At 42.5% G+C, this 24,474-nt stretch overlaps 1 protein-coding gene and 1 long non-coding RNA gene across 3 annotated transcripts in view; one reads left to right on the top strand and one right to left on the bottom strand.

Moving 5' to 3' along the window:
- Nucleotides 1-24,474, top strand: part of LOC103757267 (transmembrane protein 178B) — a 282,690-nt gene that overhangs the window by 15,944 nt on the left and 242,272 nt on the right. The window lies entirely within an intron of this gene.
- LOC115307835 lies at nt 1,835-18,756 on the bottom strand. Its single transcript, XR_003916205.1, has 3 exons — nt 18,593-18,756; nt 4,565-4,649; nt 1,835-3,678 (listed from the first exon to the last, which is right to left on the bottom strand). It is a non-coding gene; the product is annotated as an uncharacterized LOC115307835 (long non-coding RNA).

Raw genomic sequence — 24,474 nt, 5'->3', positions numbered from 1 at the left:
CTTGAATGGTTGGAGGGAGGAAAGGTGTCTATCTGTGTAAGTGATGGTGTCTGACAGTGATGGTGCTACAGGGCCATCTGCTTCTTCCCCAATCTTTCTGTCTTGTCCCTGCAGTTAGGAACCCCATTCTGTCCTTACTGATGTCCCCTGCACTCTGTGCCACACCAGAATTTGTGGCACATCTTTCCCCCACTTGTTCATCAGTTATTGTTAGCATCCTGCCTGTGGCACAGCAACTAATTGCACTGTCAATGCCTTCAAATGAAGAAGCAGCAGCAGGGGCAGATGAACTCTTCAGCACCAAAGCCGTCTTTACCTGTGCATCACTCCAAGAGTACAAGTACAAAGAGAGAGAAATGGGAAAGAAGCAGGACTTAGTGGAAAGTTGCCTGCAGTGCTGAGGCATGGGCAGGTCTTCAGGCCCAAGCTCTGCTTCACCTGCAGCCATCCTTTCTTTCATCTGAGGGGTCGTGGTGTCCATTTGATGGCGTTACTGAGGTGTAGTTTTTGGCAGACAGCATTAGGATGACTGTAATAACATGTCTTCTTTAAAGATTTTTCTTCCTTTGAATGTAGCTCATGGTATTTTGGGAGTTTCTGAACCTGAAATTCGAGGTTACCTGCACTTGATTGCTGTGGTTAGGTGGTGCATTGTATCTGTCACCTAGAAAATTAAGTTGGTTGAATGTTCATCTTGGGCACGAGTTAAGCACTGAAATATGTCCTCTGAGGCCTAAGACTTTTCAGGTTGCTTGTGATAATGTTTATTGCATGTCTCAGAGGGCACAAATCGCCCCATTTCTATCCATCCTGGTGGCAATTTACACCATAGCAGGACTTGGTCCTAACACTTAGGGATCAGATATAAGCACTTCTCCATTCATTTCAACATTTTCTTTCCAGGGTTTTGGTCTGTGCTAAGTGCATTTTGACCTGCATCACTCCTTTAGAGCAGGAGCTTGTCATTATGCATGGCTTTGGAAGAGGCCACAGGAACTTTATGTTAGATTTGGTGGAATCTGGTTGGTGAATGGGTGCCAGGGTAATGCACCCAGGACCCTGTCAATGTGCCAATGAATTAACCAGGGCCATCAGGGTCCACAGACTGGGCTGCTTCTAATGGTGCAATTTCACATCCATAACATTTGTCATAGAACCCACCCCTTCAGGCACCCAGGTAGGACAGTGCTCCTGAGCTTAAGTTTTAATTTGAGTGAGAAAGTTTCGGTCTCTCTCAGCTATGGCAATGACCTTCAAAGCTGACATCACAGTTTAAGCATCTGGTGCACAGATATTTGAACCAGAAGGTAGAGGCAACGTGAAAATAGGGATGTGAATAGAGGAAATACGTCAGGAGTACTCCCTATAATCTTTAACAGTTACTTTTACTGTCAGGCTGTTTGGTTTCAAAGGCTAATATCAATTATTTTTCCTTTGTTTCTAAGGGCCTGGGAGCTGAGAAGTGACTCCTCTGACATTTCAGTATATTGCTGTAAAGAATATGAAGAAAATTTTCACATGAAACATGTAAGAGCCAGAGTTTACCCATCACAGATGCCAACCTGGTTTCTAAGGATTTAAAAAGGCCTAGTGTCTGTCACGGTGTTTTGTTTGATATTTTTCTGTTGATATCTTGTCTTTGTAGCTTTTTCATCTGCTAATTGATGTATGGCTGTATATACTGGTCTTTCAGCTGCACTTGAGCTTCATATTAGATGCAGTACTTTGTTTTTTCATGATTCTTATGGTTGTATTTAAATGTTTAGAAAGATAAGTCAGAAGTATGTTTGCAGCTCTCATGGCTTAAGGAAACTTTACTGAAGGGAACCAGGGGAAAGCAGAGATGCAGTGGGTGCCTGAGCACCCAGGCAGCCTGAAAAAATGACTTGACAAGGTGATCACTGGCATCCACCATTCATTTCACTGGAGCATCACATTTCAAACCAGGAGGTGACAATTCAGCTTCAGTGATGAAGGGGAGGTCAGTGTGGGGTTGAAACCACTGGGACCGAAAGCCTGGAGCTGTGGAGAAAAGAAAATGGCGGCAAAAGTAGAGGAATTTACACAAAGAGAGAAGGGCAAGAGAGGAAGAGAATGGAAGCACGAGTAAGGAGAAACAGCAGTGGCTAGAAGGGGATCAGGTCTTGTTGAGTAGGAAGGCCAGGCCTTGAACAAATATTGAAATGACAGAAGGTACATAAAGACCATGTTTTCCCTTTGGCTGTTAGCAAACTGTTCACTGACAGCCTGTTTGTGAAATGTATGGAGAGACTCTGAACTCCAGTCTTGTCTGTGAACCAGATTCGCTGTGAGATTTTTCTGTCAAAGATGCATTTGGGTCCTTGCTGCAGTAGGGGCAGGACAAGGGTATATCTGTGACCAACCTTTTGAATCTTGAAAGGGTAATTTCATCTGCCACTTACATCCTTGCAGAACCTCCTTGGGGGCAAGTCTTCCAGGAGAACACTGTTGATCAACAGTGTAAACAATGATAGTGTAAACAATGAGGAAGACTTGTCTGAGGATAAAAAATTCCCAGAAAATGAAGCAGGACCCAGAGTCCTTTGGAAAGCCCTACATATAAATATCTTGTTTAGTTAGTCTAATAAAGGTATTACTAACAGTGCTGCTTGGAGGATTTATTGGGGGATTTCACTAAGACAGTGTTAGCAGTGGAATTATAGTCATTCTCTGGTAAGACCTTGTCAATGCGAGAGAAAATAACATTGATCCAATCAGAGATATTTTACAGGATCAATGTAATATTCCTTTGCATAATCACAACTGAAGGATTATGGGCCTGTGCTGGGAGTGATGAAGGATCACTTGACAGATCACAGCCTCATTTGTTCTCATCGTTTTAACTGGTGAAGTACGGGCAGTTTTTAAAAGTGTGCATCTAAATCCCTGTGTCTTAAATACAACAGAACTCTTTTGGGGCACAGGCTTTATATATTCAGTCTATTGCTTTTAGACAATATTTTGGGCTGCATACATTTTTCATCGCTGAGCCCTTCTGAAGCATCTTGGTATGACCTTGAGACAATTCCCTCTGCAATCCAGGAAACCGATGTAGATGAAATGGGAAATGAGGCCCTGAGGTGGGCAGGGAGGAGGAGAAGACAAATCAATATACAGCATGAGCCTTATAACCCAAACATCATAAGGGACTCAGAATAAGTTTGTCTGACTGAGTTTTGGATAGTGCAGCAATTCCTCCAAGGGGATAGGAGCATTGCAGACGACAGTGAATTCAGGAGGCTCAAGAGCATACTGTGGTGTGCTGGGAATTTTTTATCCTCACACAAGTCTTCCTCATTGTTTACACTATTATCTTTGCATTTTTCAAGATCCCAGGACTGCTCCATTGCTTTAATGGCAGCTTTGTCACACATTGTGGAAGGCCTAAATCCCTCTACTGGCTGCAGTTTCTCAGATATTCCCTTGGCTTTAGTGAGGCTTCTTCTGCTGGGGAAGAGAAGCAGTGTGTTTGATAGCTTCACCACATTTGACTGACTGGTTCCTTTGGATTTGCACATACATCTCAGTGAAGGATGGAAGGGGAAAATGGTGGCTGAGGTGCAGAGCAGTGGCTCAGCTCACTGATAATATCAAGTGCCGTTCAAACTCCAATCTTGTGGTTTCAGATGACTTCAACTGCAGGGCTGCAAAAGTTATCTGGGGAAGAAAAAACAGCTATTACAAGTGACATTTAAAATTAGGTGGGGGACAGCTCTCGTGAAAATACAGCAGGCATTAGCTTGTTTCCATCGGGGCGAGGACAGATAACTGAACATGTCCTGTCTGCCCTCATGGGCAGAGTATAGCCTGTATCAAAGCACACAGCTTTGCTAGGAGGCTGTGACTAGCACAGCACATGTGTACAGAGCAGTATGTGAGAGGATGCAGGAGCCTTTTGGAATTATCCCCTTCAAACAAGTTCAGGCCAGGGACAAACCCCTCAGGAGTCTGTGGTCTTTGCAGCTTTGCCTTGCACCAAGAAGCATGGGAAGGGGAGGAGGCGAGAGCAATACAGACAGGTTGTAGCCTCCAGGCAGCACCAGTGTGCCTGGCAAAGCCACCTTGTTGGCCTTGTCCATGGAGGCTCATGTTTGGCAATGCAGGTCTTCCACAGCCATCACTGTGGGGCAATTTATGGAGGAAGACTGGTTTGACAGCTCCCCCTTGCTCTGCCTGGTGCCTCCTGTGCCCTGTGGCACGTGGTGGGGAAGCAGCCACCCATCCCCTCCTTGTGCACACTGTGACTCCCTGCACTGCTACACCTGTGTGGGCTCTTGATGCCCGTGGGGAACTGCTCCTGCTTTGCTGATGGCCATTTCCATAGGACCTGGGTAACTGCCTGTAAGCCCTGGAGCGTTGCCATGGGTCTGGCACTGTGGGTGGCACCAACACGACAAAACAGGCTTGGGTTGCCAAAATCATTAAGTGAGAGTAACTGTGATGCCGTTTTATTTTTTTTTCCTTGCTACCTGGAATAATCAGTGATCAGATTGCTTCTACAAAATGCAACACCAGGAAGTAATGGGTGATAGTAATCACTTACTGTATCAGCTCTGGCCACTGCAGCCCTTGGATGAATTTATATCCTTGCAATCCACGGCTGCCTGTCTGTTGTTCTTGCAGTGAGCCTGTAGAAAATCCATATTAAAATGAGGTTAGGGGTTGAGACTTAAACCAAGAAAAGCATGAACAATCAGAGCAAATCCAGGTTGATAGTCTGTTCTTCGTTGCGCAAGTTTAGGATGGACCCTTATATGTGATTTTTACTTTTAACTCTCAGTTTCCTGGTGCTGATGAGCCTCCTTAGATCATGGATATTTCTGGACTGTGCATATTTTCATGCTACTGGATCCATAGGCATATGATGAGCATACCACTATAATTTGCATTTTAAAGTAGTCTTAAATAAGTTCTCATGTCTGCAGCTGGGCTTTGAGAGGATCGCGTTCCCTGGAGTTAGCCCAGGGCAACGTGCTGAAGATCACACATAGCTTTTACTCTGTTCCTGCTGAAGCAAAACTGCTTTTAAGTCCAGGGGAGCAAAGTCAGCCTTGCTGAAGTCAGAAGCAAACATGCCTTTGACTTCAGTGGGACACAGCTTTTGCCCAGCATTAATTTTTGCTTGTGAAATGTCTCGAGGAAGAAATGGAGAAAGGCCTTCTAAACCAAACCTCCCAGGGACTTACTAATCACTCCTTCTTGCACAGGTTCACTGCCATGTGAATCCCCTGAAATATTACCTTGAGTGGAGCAGGAAGTTTGCCTAGAGAAAATGACCTACATACAAGGCAAGTGCCACGTAACACTTGCAGTTAACATTTTATTTGTTAGTGTAATAAAAGCATGTCAACAATTCAGTCTTGCCAAATTCCATTTGCCTCTTTGGCTGGGATATGTATTTTTTTCCTGAGGAGAGAGTAAAATTATGTTCATTTGTTTCTTTACTATGCTCCTGGCAAGGAGGAAGATTTTGTGCCTGGGTTGATAAATAAATGTTTGAGTGAATTTTTTGAGGTTGTTATTCTGAACTGCTGCCCAAAAAAAGTTCAAGGAAAAATAATCTGAGACTTTCTATCAATTCTTATAACTACCTTTGCAAATAAATATGGTAGGTCTTTCCTAGAATAATCCAATATGCCTCTAATATCACTACCTCTGCAGAACTCATTTCTTTTGTGAAAACTGCAAATGTAAACATTCCCTTTCAACCAGTGTCACTCACAAATAAATAACGCAGATCTTCCTTGATGCACGTTGTGTCAAGAAAACAATTTCCATCCTCTTATGCTTGTGACTTTTTCATTTTTCCCAGAGGGATTTGCAGTCATTACGAGTCACTTTCCATTTTGACTTGTAGCCTAAGCAGTTGAACACGAGTGTGAGGCTTCGATAAAAGCTGCTCTCTGCAGTTAAGTGCGACCCCGGTTAATGAGCAGGTAAGGTCGGGCCTTTGGATTTTGACCTCTTTCGGGGGGCTGATCTTCCAGGCTGTTACACAGGCTGGAGAAGCACACCACAACGTCCACATCACCCAAATTTTTATACCATCCCGCCACAGTAGCATCTGAACAGTGATGTGCACATCTCCAGAAGGAAATAGCGGCTCACAAACTGTCTGGAATAGATACGCCGTGTATTATTAATTACCCAGCTGAAGTATCTGTAGTAATATTCGTACTATGGGCTCTGCGGCTCTATTCCCCCCATCCTTTTAAGCGCTTCATTTGAACATTGTCATTTATTTTAAGCTGCCTGGTGACGCCCAGGCTCGAGGAGCTTAATTCTGCTGTAGGCAGGGGCAGTTGGGCACTGGTGCGTACGCAGTCCCCGCCGTCGTGAGGGCTTATTCAGCAAAATGGCCGGTGCGGGCAGGAGATGTGTAAATCAGCGAGTGCTGCAAGAAGAGCACTTAATTGAAGCTTTATCAAGTGCCTGCAGAGCTGACCTCTGAGCAGCAGCTGAACCACAGTTGGGATGGGAGCGAGCCAGCAGCTTTCACTGATGACTAAGCCCGTGTGCTGGGAAAGGATTTGCTTACAAAACTTGCCTGCTTTGCCCATGGGTGGCAGAGGACTGCATAGCTGGGGATGACTTAAATCATTCTGCTTAACTCAGTTAAATTGTTCCTTTCAGCACAGATTCATAGCTTTCAGTACACTTTGATGACTCTACGGTCGTGCAGGGGTGGTTTAAGTTAAAGCCAGGCTGCCAACTAGCAGGGTCAGCACAGTTCTGACAGCACAGGGGGTGACAGGATGGCATGTTCAGGCCTGTGAAGTCTTTTCTTGCTGGTCTGGCATTGGAAGAGTAGATCCAGCTTGTTTCCTATCCCTTCTGCATGAGCATCTCCCTGCTCTGCATGTCTGCAACTGCATATTCAGAGACAGGTAAATATTGAATAGTTGTAAATATTTGCCTGTTGAGAAATGAATCCCACTGAACCACACAAGTGTGTTATCCAAAATAAAGCCCTGAAGGTTGAAGGCAAAAGGAGGAAGAGCTGTGTAACATTTCACAAAGCTGAAAATAATGAAGAACCAAATTAAATTTGAAATAAAATCTAAACAATTTTATCAGGTAATTGGGAACTTACTGACAAGATTCTACTACATGTCTGCAAAAAAACTTGGTGCTGTATGTGAGAAAGAAGACTATATTGTTAAAAATTGCAATAACTTTGCTATGAGGGGAAGTAAAACTGTCAGGAAATAAAAATTGTGAATGGGCCTTTTCTCACATACAGGAAGAAGAAAAGCAAACACACTGAAATATCTGGAAATCAGAAACCTGGAACGATAAAAGCTATATAGGAAAAGAAGTACAAGAAGGGCAAGCTGTGTGTTGCTGTGTCAATACAGGAAGCAATGCTCCAAAAGCTATTAAAAACCAGACTCTTCCAAGTAAATTATTATTATGTATTCTGTAATAGCAAAGCATATTAGTGATGGAAATGCTAATAGTATTTGTCTTTTGCCCAATGGAAATGATTAAGAAAACCTGTGGAAATAAGGATCTCTTTGATAATGTTTAATTAATAATTTTTATTCTTCTTTGGGGGAAAAAACTAGATGAGATATTCTTGCCACGTGATGACAACAAAATACTTCTTTCTCCAGCAGTAACTTAGACTGACAGAGCAGTTAATAATTTCGGTCATTTTAATTTAATTGATCTGAATAATTTGATACCAAGCATTTTAAAAGAGCTGGTTAAGAAATGTCCAGACTTAATTCCTATAAATGGTGACTTTTAGAATTTGTCAGGATACTGATGAAATATCAAAGACCTAGAAGAAAGTTGATATCATTCAAACTCTTGAAAAGTGTAAATATAACAATACTAGAAAAAGTAATGTAGCAGCTAATGTAATTAATGAATAAAGTAATAAAGAATTAAATACAGATATGCTAACTAATGCTAATCAACATGAATTTATAACAATAGATCTCATTAAACTAATTTTTGTTGATAAAGGCTTTAGCGTTGATTGAATATTCCTTCTCTTCTTTTAGGCACTTGAATGGGCACCAGATGAAATTTTGATTAATAAGCTACAGAAATCAACATGATGCACATTAAATGGATTTAAAAGCTGGGTAAATTATGGAGTTTAAAATGAAATTTTCTATAGACATAAACCAGATTTCACAGGGTGTTACAGGTAACAGCTCTTTGCATTAGGCTAGTTATCATTTTTATTAAAGAACTAGAAAAAAAAATGACAAAGTGGTCCATGAAGTATATTAATAATAGTTTGGGAAGTAATGCAAACCAGGTAGCTCTGTGGAAATGGCTGAGGAGGGCATGCTTGGTAATGCAAGGCTTATGGAGCTCAGCCAGGCAAGCTCAACAAAGAGAAGATAGAGGTATGGCTTTATCACAGGCTATAAAACTGCATATGGAAAGGCAACCTGCTCAGAGAGGACTCAGTATCTAGCAGGCAGTTACTGGGTTCATTGTGAGTGAAAGGGTGAGGTTAGACCAGCTGAATTTGAATGAGATATAAGGCCACTTCCCCCCAGTTAGTGGGGAAGGCATTAACCCCAGGAACAGCTTGCTCTCAGAGGTGAGAAATTCTCCATTGAAAACACCTTGAAAACTTAGATTGTATCTTCTGAACAGAGTTGAATTCAGGACAGTCCCATGGCCTCTACTCTACTGGGCATCTGAATGAATGATCACATTTATGATTTAACATGGAAGTTGTGGCACTGGACAAGGAGTGCCTGACACTCCTTATGTGTCAGCCAAAGGGTTTTCTGCCTTTCCTGAATGTAGATCAAGACTTGGAGTATTTTATGTGTCCAAGTATGCAAAGGCATAAACAAATCCACTTGAAAGCACACATCCCTTCCATACTTTGGGTAACTTGGTGGATCTGGTGTCACAGCAATGCAATAACCTTAGGAATGCTCTTAATGCAGGGCCATATTCTGCTGCTGCTCCAAGATCAAGCCAAAAGGATTTTATCAACTTCAGCAGCATTTTACTGTAACATAACTCAGAACTGAGTTTACCCTGACAAGTCAGCACTGCCAGTTGTCCCACAAGAAGGGATGTGTTGGGTGATGACAGGAGCAGGCAGTACAAGAAGGAAAGAATATAAGGAAAGTTAGAGAGGAAGGATAAATGCAGGAAAACTATTAGAAGCTTGTCAGAGGCTAGAAAGCAGAGAAACAGGAAAGCTGTTTTTTAAGCCATGATTTTGTGAACATAAGAAAAAGGAGGAGAAGTATTGCACAAAAGCAGGGAAATTTGGGAGACCAGAAGAGAAAGAGCATGTATATAAAGGATGGGGAGAGAGAAAAGGAGAGGAAACAGAAACATGTGTGTTAGTCTTCGTGATCTTCTGTTACTTACTGAATTATTTATTCTGATATTTGCTGGTATCTTCCTGGCAGCCATTTATTGTCATGATATAAATATGAGCAGAGCCTGTTACTGCTGTTTCTGGAGGGATTTTGATGTTGAATGGCAATGGGCACCTCCCCCACCAACCTGCCATTAGGCGATTATGAATTATATGCCAAGTGCCTCTAATAACTGAAGGGAAAGGGCTGCTCAGCACATTTGGACTGTAAATCTCATTTTTTTCTCTTTTGTAGGTCATGAAATGCAGCCCTCTTCTAACCCCCCGTGCTCAGATCACAAGCTCCCTCTGCACACAAATTCCTCAGCCTATCCTCTGCAAGGGTGACATTTCACCCAACACTGAACCCCTCAGCATCCTGTGGGCTTGAGATAAGATTGTTATTATTATTGTTTTAAACAGACGTGCTGCATCATGTCTCCTAAAAATTCCTACGTAGATGTTACACCACATGGGAAAGCAGATTATTAAAAAAACATATTTGCTGTATTTCAATTAAAAAGCAAGAGCTTGATTTTGGGTTTTTTTCCCCCTCATAGTCTGCAGAAAGACCCAGGGTACAATTTGCAGGGAATCCACCCTTACTGGCCAAAAGTGTTCACTGCCCAGCCCTTCTCAAGTAACCCATATAAGAGAACAAGCCCTTTTGGGCCCCATATATAGCTCCTGAGCTCCTACATCTCCTGCCCCAGGCACCTGCATTGCAGAAACAGGTTCTTGGCTGCTGCATGAAGAGCTGGTGGCCTCTGGAGAAGATAATGCCATGGTTGCGAGAAGTGAAAAGAAGGGAAGAATCCCTTAAACATACATTAGCTGAACTTTTTGCTTTATGATTGGAGTTCTTTAGTTATTATTCAGGTCATGGATGGTCAGTTTTTGTTTCCTGCTGTACTGACATTATGGGACATGCAAGTCAGACCTTGTTTCATTTTGCAAGAGTGAACAAAGTTATGTGAATTGTTAAAAGGAGAGGACACAGGTAAAAGGGAAAAAGAAATTAAAATTACTTGGTGTTTGCTTTGATTTTGGGATAGGCCATTTCTCTCTCTGGGGAGAAATTCACTTTTCTAAACAACTTTAATCTCTCTTAAATCCTTAAAATAGAGCTCTGGAAGTGACATGGCACATAGGCCTTGCTACTGGCCAGTTTCACCTTATCATATTTGCTCAGAATATTTCCAGCCCAGCAGCGTCACACTGCTGACAGCCCTGCACAAGCTCCAAGATATTTCCTTGCTTGCAAATTAAGTTTTCCCAGCAAGACACCCTGCTACTTCAGTTATCATCAGTGGGGAACGGATGTCCTAAGGGACTCAGAAGGGACTATGCAGTCTCTCACCCATGGGTTTTAACTTGACCTTGCTCGCATCACTAGTGACCAAAAGTCATTACCATAAGTGGCTTACGTGAAATGTATTGGTCTCAGTCAATTATTAGCAGACAGTTGTCTGCATTACCAAACCACCATCACAAACGGAGCTTTTTTTGGGAAATCTTAAGCGTAGTCAGGGTCAGTATGGCTGGACTGAAACCTCAGCAAAAGTGCAAGGAGAACAGGCTTTAAGTTTTGTGCTTATTCACTTTCAATAGAATGGAAATAACACAAGCTGTAAAACAGCTGTAAAAGCTATTTCAGGTCTGCATAAATTAGAGCAGTCTCTGGGGTTGCTCTGACTTAACGCATGGGATGGTCGCAGTCCCCAGACAGCCTCCATCTTCGGAAGATACCAAGGTGGCAAAAAGCCTCTCTGGCAGCCTCTGCCCCACCTCTGCTGAGGCAGAACAGAGACTGGCAGCCCAGGCTGTGCTCAGCACATTGGTTTTTGGTCTACACAGGGTATCACGCTGTGGACAAATAGGGATGCTGCCTGGTCTTTCCGAGCCATCGAGCATCATCAGCCTCGCTGTGACTACCCAGAGGTACTCGGCTCTGTTGGGATACAGATGGGGTGAGATGCAGAGCCAGAGCTGTGGCCCAGAAGGAGGGAGAGCAGTTGGGCTGTTTTGCTTGGAGCTACAGGCAGCTGATTTTCAGTCTGGGGAAGGCTTGCAAGAACTGATATGGAAAGTCAAAATAGCTGATTTTTCTCAGAACCAAAACACCAGAGCAGACATTCGGTTTGAATCAGCTGAAAACCCCTGTTTGGTAACTGAGATATTTAATTTTGGTTGTGATTTATTTATTCATTTATCTTGGGAAGCAGGTATTGACTACTGCCTGCTGTTAACCCCCCAGAGCCTTCTCTCTTTCACCACTTCCTCTCCCCAAGCCCTGACAGTTGAATCGTGCACAGCAGTGGAAAGTGCCTTCTTGGAGGCCAACTGTTTGCCATTACTTCATCATGTCTTTATGGCTTTCCTTACAGTGGGGGAGAGCTTTGCTCCATACCTGCACTCTGGCTGCTTCTGCAGCTGTGTGTAGTATTACAGTCACGGGTACATTAAAATTCATCTCAAAACATTAAAACTGAACTCCAGCATGAGATTTCTAGCAAGGGTCCCAGCAGAAAGCCTAGTCCCCAGTTACGGACAGTGTATCTCATTTTGAGTTGACTACCGTGGTAAGGAGAAAGACTGCCTCAAAACATAAAATCTAAACAGTGAAAGAATTATGGAGGTATTCTGTTTTCCTTATTTTGCCAAGAAAGTCAGATTGCCTTGTCTGCAATTGCACAAAAATCTGAGCTAGAGCTGGAAGTGTGTCCAAATATCTTGACCCTTAGTCTTATGCCTTAGCTATAAAAGCATCCTTCCTTCCTAAATAGCACAATGGTCTACCCAGGGAGTGAAGAGAAATGAAGACTCTCATCTCCAGTATTATAATTCCGAATAAAGCCTCCAGTTAATGTGATCAGACAGAAAAAAGAAGGATGATGTCTCTGTGACATGGTTGAATTACTGGCATTGCAGAGCTGGTCCAATTTTTTTTTCATAAACAGTTAAGTTTATGAATTTGGGGCAAAATCAGAGACTTCTGTGATTTTTTTGTCATGTGTAGTGACAAAATAGTCACTGCAGAGTTTGAGGGTAAGGAAGAGCGAAGGGAAACATAGTGGTGAAAAATTATTTTTTTTTCAGCACTACAAATATAATTTTGGAAATTGTGACAATTTTTAGTATTCTTAAAGTAGACTTTAATTTTTTAGGGAATATTTCTCCAGGAAAAATTGATCCAGATAAAAATATCAAAAACCAGAGCATTTCTTTATGGTTTGACCAAAAAATTCTGAGTTGACCTGAAATGAATTTCCTGTCTTATCATTTCACTAAAAAGTTTTAAAAATTTTATTCAGTTTGATTCAAATTTAATTTTTCTTGATTTTTCTATTTAGCCAACTGTATCTGATGCATCATTCTTTACTAAAACAGCATCTTAATTTTTGCTAGTTTGATCTTGCACACTTGAATGTGAAAACAGACAAAAATTATTTGAAAATTAAATGCATTAAATTTTCATAATGTGTAACTTTATTATGGATACGTAAATATTTCATCGCACTTTGGTTCCTTTAAAATAATCTCCAGCCCATTAACTCTAGCAATGGGTCAGGTAAACATCTTGACCTTTATCTACTCAACTTAGAAATCCTATAAATAACTTTTATTGGTTTCTGTCCTCTGCAGCTATATGTAGTGTCACATCTAAGAATGTCGTTGCCCCAAACTGGCAATTATCTTTTCTAATTTTTTCTTTTGCTTTCTTTTTCTTCTTACATTGTTTATAAAGTGCAAAGACAAGAAAAGTCAAAAGAAAGGTCTTCATTGAAATAAAGGTAAAATCCTGCTGCAGACACAAAAGTGACTTTGGAGAAAACTTACATCACCAGACTCCGTATTTATTCTCTTCAGTGACATCCAGATCAAATTTACTTGGTTTTCAAGGTGATGTTTCTAACCAGCCAGCCCTTAAACTCAAATTGGGATCTGAAAGTCAAGCTGTGTCCTTTCTGACTCATGCATAATCATCTCTAATAAAGTTTCTACAGACAGGATTTAGCTGACAAGTTGGTGTTTATCATACACAAGACAAAAGAGATTAATCCAAGCCATTCATCCATAGCTAGGCTGACTCTTCAGCATTAATTGGTTAATATGTGCTATCTGTAAAGCAGGCCAGAACAGGATGATCCAAAGAGCAGATCTCCTAAGATGGACTTGGTTTTATGTAATGCATAAATCCATCACAAATGCATTTAATTTTAACAAAGTATTTCTCAGACAAACCCTCTGGGATACTAAGCCTGGAAGAATTCTCTTTTGCCTTCCTTCCTCCCAACTTTTACCCATCCTCTAGCTTGCAAAGCAAAATGTGTTTCTGGGATCAAAAAGGGGAAGGAGGCTATGGGTGGGGCAAGAAAGGAATATGTGGGGGTCTGCTCTGCAAAGTGATCGGCTGGCCAATGGAAGATGCAGGCAGATTTGGGGTTTCCAGTCCTGTAGTTCTCCTTGTTGGGAGAGCTTGTTTCCACGTGGGGTTTGGCACATGATACTGAACACCCTCCCAAGCTCCTTGACATGTGCGTTCATGTATTTAATGCACATGTGGCAGCCCGACATGGGCTGTGACAGAAACCACCAGTGATCTGTGCAGGAAGTTGCAGTCTTCCATCTCTCCAGGTTGAGGTGAGGATGCAGTTTAAGCTTGCTTTGAGGTCTCACCTATTTTTAATAAGTGTTAGGTCTTGTCTTAAATGTTACTTTGGTCCACTTGTCGTGTACATAACATGCTGAGTAGTCAGACAAGGAGGAGGGAGCTGGCCAGGGTGCAGAGTTAACAAGATATCTCTGCTTGAGAGGGCTCTTGTCCTTTCCCTTAACCATACTTATCTGATGTCTGATGATGAATGCTGAAGGGAAGAGTGGATGTCACCTGGATTTTATCCTGTCACCAGGGTAGCTGTAAGAAACAAAAGGAAGCATATTCTGTTTGAAGAAGAACTATTCCCCATGAAGTAGGGGGGGGGAACAGATCATGCTTATATGAAGCATTGCTTTGCAACTAGTGCACTAGAGCAGGAGAGCAATGGCTGGTCTCTATTTTCTGATTTGTGCGAGGCCACCTTAGGAAGCAACTTCACCCTCCTGAGCCTCAGCCTGTTCACCTTTTAGCAGCAGAGATGCCTCCTTTGTAGGGCATTTGAAATGTGTTAGTAAAGAGTGTGCAATTAAAGGAAAGAATATTACTGTCACAATACTATTCGAGTTACTCAGTTTCTGTCTGGAGAAAGAAGAGATTTTTGTTGACTTTTCTAGCAGATGTGTGGCCAGGTTTTGTCTCAGCAGAAATGGCTGTTGGCTACTGCCTTCAAACACCTACTCACCTACTAGTGGCTCAGTCTGGGGCCCCTCCGTGTTACGTCAGTAGTGTTTGAAATGCAGAGGGTGTCCCTTTGGAAGCTGCCAGGGCTTCCTTTGGATCACATTTTTGTGTGTCACGAAATCACTCTCCTAATGGCCTGACACAGTCTGCCGCCCTGCGGTGTGACAGTCTGGGGCTGTCACAACCTTTCTTCTCCATCTCCATACTGCTATTCTTCCTGCTCCTTTGATCCCTGCTCTTCTCTGCTCCCTTTTTTTCTGTCTCTTTCCCTTGTCCCATTTTGTTATTATTAGTCTTGTCCTTTCAAGCTAGCCTGTTACTTAACCTAATCTTCATCTCCTGCCTCTTTTGCATTGACCCTGTGTCTTCCCATGCAAATTGTAGCATAACTCATAAGGTTCCCTATCTTTGAAGAACCAGAGATGGCCAGCACGCAGCAATCGTGGCCTCTCACATCAGGAACACACAGGTAACTGGTTACTCAGGGAGCCTCAGGACAGTGAGCGGGCAGCAGTCAGTCCAGGGTAAGAGAGGAGAATTACACCTTACCAACAAGGCAAGGTTGGGGCTTTTTCAGAGGGCTGGGGGATCCTCCTCTATGTACTTGTTCATTTGTCCCATGTATGAGTTGGGTGACTTTGAGTCCCTTGCTCCAGTACTGTTTTCTCATTGTCTTCTGAATCTCCTGTCCATCTGTCAGCAAGACTTTGTACCACATGTCTCCCTGTGATCCTGTCACAGATTCCTTTACCATGTGAGTGCAGCTATACATGATCCAAGGCTATAAAATTCTATATGTTGACAGGGTGGTGTTGGGTCATGGGTTGGACTCAGTGGTCTCAGAGGTCTTTTCCAACCTGGTTGATTCTGTGATTCTGTGATATATGGTGATGGATGCTGCTCCACAGTGGTCTCAGGACTGTGTGATTGTGGGATTTGGTGATCCTTTGCTGTCCTAGCAGTAATCTCTGTGCACACAGAGACTAAAAAAGAATTTATGCAAACCAATTTTTTCTTTGAAGCAAAATGCCAGGGAAACTTCAGAAAATATGTCAGAGCCTTCTTTTCTGATTATTATAGTGTATTCTGATGCTCCACCTATTGAGATTTTTCTGATTGTTTTTTACATGATCTCTGTATCTCTACTAAGGGACAAAGCAAGATACAAAAATAATCTCGAACTCATGACTTTCAAAAAGAAGTAAAAGCCTGGAGATCAGCTCAGAAACTCAGGATAGAACATTACACATTAATTTGCAAAGCGGTGTTTGCACTGCATATACGGAACAAACGTATTGCAGCTCAGGGTGGTAATAGATTAATTCTACACAGTTCTGATGCATACACACCTAAAAGCATCACACCCAGCCTGGCACAAAACTTGAATAGCAGTGTCTCTACAAACTGAGAGGAGTTCAGAAAAAAGCAACAAAAATTATCGCGATGGCTTCAGGATTGATTTAGGTGGAAGGATTAGGAGTGCTAAATGTGGGTATGAGATGATGAAGGCGGGGATGCACTAAGAGACTACAAATATTTGGTGGGTGTTAAAGCTAAGATGAGAAGAGCTACTTTGTGTGATTCAAAGGGGTATATCATAAGAAGTGACACAGAAGGAAGTGACAAATTAGTCTGAAAACTACAAAGAACCTTCTGCTGTCAAAACACGTAGTACTTTGTTGTCAGTGAAGTATCTATAGAGGTAGGTAACAGGGCCTGGAGGCAAAATTTGGGAGGCTGTTCTGCATGGAGTCAACTTGCACCAGAAGAGAGGTGAACTGGAGATTACCTGTTCACTTATCTGAGACAGCTTCCCTCTACAACACATTTTGTTTCTTCCACACTGTCAGTTTCTTTTTCACATATTCTGGCAATATGCCAAAGTGTTGACTGGCAGTTATGAGATTATAGATACTGATCAATTCTAGTTACATTTGCAAAAATTAATATTATGGAAAGTTGTGAAGGTTACAGTCATCTGCTTCATTAGCACCATCAAAGAAGCCCTCTAGTGCCACAGACCTTGTAGGGGCTCGTTATCCTTTTACACTTGTGAACTTCTAGACTGACAGAATACAATAATCAAGAAATATTAAAAATATCATCTTTGCGAATGCAGTATTCATTCAACCTGTCCTCTTCTAACCCAACACATCTAATTTGCATATTAATTTATTGCTACATGGTTATGACTTCCCTATTATGTTCCCAGTGAGTGTACAAATTTCAGAAATCTTGTTAACTTAGCCCAATCTTCCAAATGTTTTAGATAAACATTTAATCTAAACACATTAAAATCTGGCCATCACGTGCCTTGCCACACAGTTAAGAAGAACAAAGGTTGCTTGCTTTGTTCTTCCATTGTGCTGCTTCACAAATCTCTTCATTGCCAGAGGCCCAGCTCTTCTCTGCCTGTGGTGTAGCCTCTAGCAGTAGCCCCCATGAGCTCAGGGGTGAGATCTGTGTTACTGTTAACGTCGGGTTTCTTCCCCAAATAAACTTCAGACTGCTTAAATTTTGTTCATCTTCAGCACAGCGGACTGTTTAGATCCAAGGAAGCAGTTCTGGATCAGACCTTTGGGCAGTGCTTGCTAAATATTTCCAGAGGGCATTTTCAGCGAGCATGACACGTGCCTGGGCAGTGCTGTGGGGCTGCAAGTGGGGTGTGGACAAGAACCTGAGATGAGCAGGAGAATGCTCATATTGGCTGCGTGTGCCAGTGGTTTCTGGAGGAGTGAGGCGAGTGAGAGACAGAAGGCACAAGTGTCCTCCAAGGGCCGGTGCAGGGGCGGAAATTTTGGGAACTTTTCTCCTGTTGTTTGCCTGACAACTCATTTATTTCAGTGGCTATTTACTGCTGGAGGGGGACATACATAAGGCCCCTAGCTGTTAATTGCTTCTGCCAAAAGAACACTGTAAATAATCCTGGGAACATTTATGGGGGGATTTGTTTGCCTTTTATCAGTTAGGAGTTTTCTTGAGGGAAAAGAGATTTACATTTTGCTCAAGCCCAGCCATCGCAGGGTCAGATCCTGACTGGACGCTGGCAGAGCCACTTGCAGTAGCTGCAGTCCCTCAGCCCGGTGATCCCCGCTGTGGGCAACCACCGAGGCACTGGGGGGGAGCTCCACCCTAGGCGAGGGTCCTGCACGTCTCCGTGGGGAAAAGAAGCCCTGCATGGGGCTGGTGGCAGCGTGGCAGGTGTAGCTCGTCCTCAGCAGAGGCACTGCCAGCTGTGGGCAATGACAGGCCCTCATCACCATCATTGGCACCACCTGGGGCACCCTCAAACCCGCCCCCAAGGGGGTATTTCAGCTCAGCCTGGGGTTGTCAGTCCTTTTCCGAGCTCTGCTGGGGGTGGTTGTCTGCAGCCCCGTCTCTGAGGGGTGCCATGGGCCTGGCTCCCTCCCTGTGCTGATGAACCCTGTTACCAGCCCCCTACGTTCAGTCTTGTGGGGCTGCACCCCTTGTAAGGCACTGCCTGGCATTTGAACAAGGTATGTGTGTGGCTGGGTACGTGTAGGGCCTGGTTTTGTGTGCCTGGAGTTCCCTAAGGCTGGTGGGAACTGGTGCTGGGCTGGCAATGTGAGTTGGGGAACAAAGGTTGCTGTGGCCTCTGCAGGCCAAACCAGCAGTGTGGGCTTTGGTGCCCTCCTGGAGTGGGTGCAGCTCTCCTTGCTGGCAGACTGTGGGGAGAAAAGCAGCATCTGGCTGTGACCCCTCATGTGCCTCAGAGTGAGGTGGCATCTCCCTGAGGTGGGGAGCTCCCCTGGTCTAGGTGGTGGCATGGGACATGCTGGTGCTGCAGGTACCTCCCCCATGTCTGCATGGCTTGTGTAGCTGTCAGCTGTGCAGCCTGAGAAAATGAAACACTGCATTACCTTGGGGATGACGTGGCATCTTTTTCTTTCCTGATTCTTCCCTTGGCCTGGGGAGACTTTCTTGTTGTTTAGTGGGATCGTCACCTCTTAGGAGTAGCTGGGTGGGTTTCTTGCCTGAGCCACCTCAGGTGGTGATGTCCCCCTGGGAAGTGCCAGTGCTCGAGCTGGGTGATGAACCTGGGGCAGACCTGGCTTGTAAAGCAGCTGTGGGTGATCCTGGTAACAAAACCAGCTGCCTGTGAGGTTGTGCCTGTGCAGGCTGGCTGTTCAAGTTCTTTATTCTCAGTATAAGGAGGCTGTAGCCCAAGACCTTCCCCTGAAGCTGTCCCAGTGCTGGCAGGGTGTGATGGCTCTGAGCTTGTGGGCCTGAAGGGGAGCAGGGCCTGGTGTGACTGGGCCTGTGGAGTTGCTGAATGAGCAGTGAGGGAAAAGTGCTCCATGTATGTCTAGTCTGTGTTTACTTATGAGTAACTGGAAGTAGATTTAAACAAGCAAAGAGTTCATCAGCACTTTCCTAAGACAAGGTCTTAGTTCAGGAGCCAAATGGCTCAGGAAAAATGGATTCAATTGAGTTAATGGGACCAATCATGTTCTTTAGTGTTGTGTTTTCAGTTTGGGATTTTTGAATGTGGAGTTGGTGACTTGCAAGGGGGAATGGGAGTTAAAAGCTCTCACGCTGCATCCTTGTTTAGGTATTTACCCAGCAAATACTGCTGTGCTCAATTTACCTCCTGTGTGTAGTTTCATTTATTGTACTGACTCTGCTTAAGGGGACAGTTGCTCACACAGGTCCCCGTGTGCTGGCACAGAGCCTTGCACTGGCCAACCACAGGAGTTTGTGCTTTGCTGCAATATGTGTAATTATTCAGCTTATGACTCAGTCAGCAGTACTGTATGTGTCAGCATGTAATTCTTTGCTGCCTTAAAGTAATGGTCTTCGACCAGTGGTCCAGGAACTATTTCGAAGGGTTTATGAAAGATAATGAGAAAGATGAGGCTATTGTCATTAGGCTTAAATTCATTATTTGGGGGACCATACGTCTGTTTTTATAGGTCCATGAGTTTAAATAGGATGAGACCCACGGCTCTAACAGCTTTCTTACCTTCTCATAGTCCCTTACATAGTGCAATAGCAACACTTCTTTTTTCACCCAGAGTAACAATTAGCAAGAGTACTAGGTTACACTTTTGTAGAGCAAATTATCACCAGGAAGCTATAATGGTAGCAGTTTAATTGAATTGACGTTTTATGTATTATAAGTGATTATATTTAATGAATTCTATTATGGTATGTATCACCTTGTCTGAGATTTTAGGGGGTAACTGCTACTTTGTGCCAGATGTTGCTGAGAGGAATATTACAAATGGCAATAGTATAAGAAAGGCCATCTCTTTCATGAAGGATTTACATCTAAAATCTAGGTTGTAATACTTTCATTGATACCTGAATTTCATTCTATGCGTTACTTGACAACATCCGCTCCAAAGGTGCAATAAAGTCAATCTAGCTTTAAAAAAAAAGTTGAGATTTAAAAACTGTACATGATCGACAAATATCAGCTTAATTTTTATTTTCTCCTGGTTATTGATCAATAGCCAGATATTCAGGGTAGGTTTTCAGCTGTCCTTCAAGAGTATAATTGCTTTATTCCTGGAGCTGAGTCTTAAAAGTCAAAATACTGTGGGAAGTACTCGTAAAATATAAAAGGTTACTGCTTTCCAGTTGGAGCATAATGTAGAATTTGATGGTATGCTTTTTAAGTTCTATAGTCTTGTCTAAAAAGATCATTTGCCTGGGAAATACTGCTAAAGTTGGGGTTGGTGGGACCATCATCTACACTTTGTGATTTTTCTTCAGAAAATAATCTAATAAATCCTACTCTGAAGAACTGCAATACTTGCTTTTGGATTTCATTTTTTTGTGTGACTCTTGTATATCCAAAAGATATGAGGCCCATGAGCCTTTTCAGCTTTATTTTGTGTGTCCACATTTATCTTAAGTGGCACACAGGCACTGTGATGGCAGATTGCACAGGGGTATTTTTATTAGGAAAGCACAGTAATACGAATAGCTGTAAAATTTGTCTAGACAGAAGAAGAGAGAGACTAAAATAGCAGTGGAACATGGGCAGGAAGGAACAAGATACAAGTGTGTGTGTTGGCAGGGGGAGTACACAGGGCTGCTTATACCTTCAGGGCAAATCATCAGGAGCATGTTACCGCTGGTAAAGGAAAGTCTTGAGGACAGGCAGAGTCCCAGGGGTGAGAACTGTCTGAAAAATGAGGCAGCTGTGGAAAGGTAGTACCAGACTTTTTAAGTAGGGGGTTTTTTGGCAGTTCAAGATACTCATTTTCTTTTGTCTTTCCTCCATGAAATTTCAGTGACATCTTCATAAAATCTTTCAAGTTGTTATAATGAAATTCAACTTTTCTAACGGTTATATTGAAATTTTTGGAATTTATTCCGTGAAAGAGTATGTACAGTAAGGGAAATAGGCATAAATAAATAAATAAAAAAACCCCCAACAAACAAACATGGAAGACTTAGTTTGGTTATGAAAGGTATTTTTTTCTTTAAGTTCAGTGTCCTGGGATCCAATTCACCGCTGCCCTCTATTCATTGTCAAGAGGTGCTTCACAGATGTGATGCCAATGCCCTCATGGGGGGGGCCTTGCTGTTTCAAGCCTGGACTCTGTTGCTGTTGGGTAACAGATAGAATTTTCAAGTATGTTATAAGTGTAGAAGAGGTCAAAGCATTAGAGTAACCCAGAACTGTGGATAGCTGTTGCCTGGCTGCAGAGCAGTATTTCACTTTGCTATCAGAGTAATACTGAGGGAAATCAAAGAGCACTAAAAACTGGGACACTGGGATGATTGGCTTAGGAGTTAATTTTTTTTTTCCAAGCTGAATCAGTAGGGCCAGATTTCAGAGCTTTATTCATGTTCAGTAGTAACCTTCCTTCTCCTGAGTTTATATACAATTAAAAGGATTACTTCTGAGAGCCAGCTCAATGGTATCGAAATCTGGCTTGTACCTCGGCAGAAAAAATGGAGGGAAAGACAGATCATCAAATTCTCTGTGGCTCTAGTAAGAGCAAAGTTTAGAGACACACATAGAGGAAATGATTCCTGATGAGCTGAAATGTAAAATTTTAGTTCAGTACAAGACAGAATTCTGTGGTGATAAGCTGTGGAATTGGATTCTGAGACAAATGGTAAATGCTGGTTGCCTGAAGCTTTTAGTTTGTTTGAAGAACTGCTTAAAGCCATCTTCTGCAGTGTAGTTTCATATATTTATTTTAATTCCTGAAGTGGAGTACAGCTTCAGGAAGGGAGCAGAGGAGTGCAGGGCCCATGTTAGTGTAACCCCAACGCTTGATGCAAATCTTTATGGTACACCCTTTATGGTACTAGGAAGAAGGCAATAGCTTCCTGGTAAATATGCATTTTCCAAATGCTGGGAGTACTATAGGGAATATAGAATAAATTGTCATTTTTTGAATTTCAGAAAATTATGCTTAAATTAGAAGTTTAATACCACTCCTAGAGGGTAAGGATATGTGGAAAAGCATCTATAGCTTAAAGGCTTGCCTACTTCATTGGGTGTGGGCAGAGAAAGTGAGTTCCAAAGCATGTTCTCAAGTGGAAGGTTTGGTATTTGCAACTTAAATCACATGGCATTGTGTGTTTCCTGGGAGGGTGATTCCTGTAACCACCCAACTGTTAACTGTGAGAGTGCAATTAAAAATGTATGCTGTGTTTGTCAGCTGTTTAAACTGCTCAAGCTGGTTACATAAGGTGAAGAAATTCATTACATAAGTTACACCATGAATTGCGAATTGTTTACTTAGTTGTGACAGCCATAGCTTAAGATATTTGTAGGCCGAGAGTTAGTCAGCGAAGACATTTATGAATCATTTTGAATAATGAATAAATTTCAGACTTTATTTGCAGCCTGTTAGCAGACAATTAACAAAGAAAAAAGGATAAAACTTGTCAGAGTTGTATTTAAATTACTCCGTCTGCTCCAGATTACTGACTTAAGCTGAGTAGCTGGGTTTGTACTATTGACTAAATTTGGCAGTTCATATCTTGCTGTAAAATTCCTGAGTCATCTAGACTTTTGAATGTTTTCATGTCTAACTGTATAATTACACTGAGAAAATAGAGTAACTACATTAATAAGGCTTAATTAAAACACGCATATGTACAAATACTCATGTATATACAAATGGAAGTACCGAAACTTCTGTGTTCTCCTGACTGAGCAGCAGACTCAGTAGTACTCTGCTGTGCAAATTCTCTGTAAACTGTGTTTCAAGTCTTTTTTTCCTACATTGGTACAGCATTCAAACAGCCTGGTGATGTGTTAGCAATTTCTCTAATTGTAAAAAATGTTGGTGTCTGAATTTTCTTATTTAACCTCCAGCTTTTGCAATAGAATAGCTTGTTCCAGTTCTGGAAAAAAAAAAAAAGCTATATTAGTACTGAGTGGTTTGCCTCCAACACAGTGTACTGAATTTTCTGCCAGTATGATTTTTTCAGGGGAAATCTTACCTTTATTGCAAAAATAATGTGGAAAACCTTTTTTTTAATATGGACTACCCCTTGAGTCTGTGTTCTTGGGATTTTGTTAACTCCAGGAAAGTCTTATGCTATGGGCTGTTCACTGAAGAACCTTTAGTGTGAGGTGTGAGTAGTGGGAGCCACGTGCTACAATGATAAAGATCTCTGTCCTGTTTTCCTGAGTTGTTGGCTAAATAAACTAATTCTGTGATCCTCTGGCCTGTGGGACAATGTGGGATCTGGCTGTGTCCTTCCTTCCTCACCTCCGGCCCATGAGAACTCATTAGAGGCACCTGAAGGTCACTGGTGCTGACAGTCTGTGGTCTGGCTCAGCTGCTGGCTTAGTTGAGGATTATCAGTTCATGGATACCTGGATCTCCCCTCTCTTCTCTTGGCTGAAGCTTTTGGGGTGATTGACAAATACAGAGATACTGTTGGCTAAAGTATGTTTTCTTGGAAGAAAAGTAATTCTGGGGCTGGAATGGCCACAGCAAGTTAGCTGTGTGTCAGCAGAGCAGCGTGAAGTTGTCCTAATATAAAATCACCTCTAGCTCTGGCTCTGGTCACCTGTTTGATGTATTTCTCATGTAGTTTGGTACTTTAGAGGTACCTTGTGGTGATTAATGAATGTTTATCATTCTGGAGATCTTCCAGAGGAAAACATTTAATAACTACACAGGAGTGTTATTGAAATGCACTCCACTGCGTAGCAGGGGCAGATCTATGTAATTGTTTCTGTAATTGCTCGTGAATGGATATCCCTGGCAAGGGAATGTCTTAAGAACCTGACCCATGTCAAGACTTCTGATGTTGGCATGTGTGTGGGCCACACCTGCTTTCAAAGGTAGAAGTGACCTCTGCTTCACTCATAGTTCAGAGCCAAAGTCACCCCGTGAAGGAGGCAATGAAAATATTGAGAAAGGTCTACGTGGTAGAGATGTGTATGGGGAAAACAAGAAAGAGAAGAAGTTGGCTTTAATGATCAGAGTGCTTGAATCCTGCCTCCTAAAATGTAATGGAGGCATTCAGAGACTGAGGACATAAACTTGAACAGCTCCCTACCTGCCAAATGCTTCTTGCCTGTCAGGGAAATAAAGCAGATCAGCACAGAACTTGGATCTCTACTTGTTACCTGGAGTGAGTTGGACATGGAGAGTACATAGTCTGAGTCAGGTCCTCAGGGTTGCCCAGATTTCACCTGCACTATCCACCTATCAAACATAAGAAGGAAATTTTAAACACAACTGTTGCCTCTCCAAAAGTCAGTTGTTGCTCCAGTCTTACAAGTACTGATATTTAATGTGAGGGAACAGGG

The sequence above is a fragment of the Manacus vitellinus genome, unplaced genomic scaffold, assembly GCF_001715985.3.
Source record: "Manacus vitellinus isolate BGI_N305 unplaced genomic scaffold, ASM171598v3 scaffold_5_pilon, whole genome shotgun sequence".
Lineage (NCBI taxonomy): Eukaryota > Metazoa > Chordata > Aves > Passeriformes > Pipridae > Manacus > Manacus vitellinus.
The sequence above is the reverse complement of the archived record's forward strand: the minus strand, read 5'-3'. Positions and strand labels throughout refer to the sequence as shown.